The sequence below is a fragment of the Otolemur garnettii genome, unplaced genomic scaffold (genome assembly GCF_000181295.1).
Source record: "Otolemur garnettii isolate 467f Iridium unplaced genomic scaffold, OtoGar3 scaffold00184, whole genome shotgun sequence".
Lineage (NCBI taxonomy): Eukaryota > Metazoa > Chordata > Mammalia > Primates > Galagidae > Otolemur > Otolemur garnettii.
In genome coordinates, this window is record NW_003852579.1 from 469,324 (window position 1) to 469,817 (window position 494).

A 494-nucleotide genomic window follows, 5' to 3' on the forward strand; every position below is an offset into this window, starting at 1 on the left:
TGCCTAATGATGCTGTAGCCATCATAATCTCATATAGCACTTCATTACTCACACATTTGAGGAGAGTATGGTCTAAACAAACCTACGGCCTTGCTGGTCTTATAAAAATCTAGCACATACAATTATGTACAACACATAATACTTGATAATGATAGTAAACGACTATGTCACCGGCTTATGTATTCACTATACTTTGTATTGTTGTTTTAGAGTGTATTCTTTCTATTTATAAAAAAAAAATTAACTGTAGGATAGTCTTAGGAAGGTCCTTCAGGAGGTCGACTGGAAGAAGGCACTGTTGCCATAGGAGGTGACAGTTCCATTCATAGTACCGCCTCTGAAGACCTTTCAGAGGGACAAGATATGGAGGTAGAAGACAGTGATATTGATGATCTTAACATCATGTAAGCCAAGGCTACTGTGTTTGTGTCTTGGTTTTTAACAAAAAAATCCTAAAAAGTAAAAATAATTTTTTCTTTTCTTTTTTTTTTTTT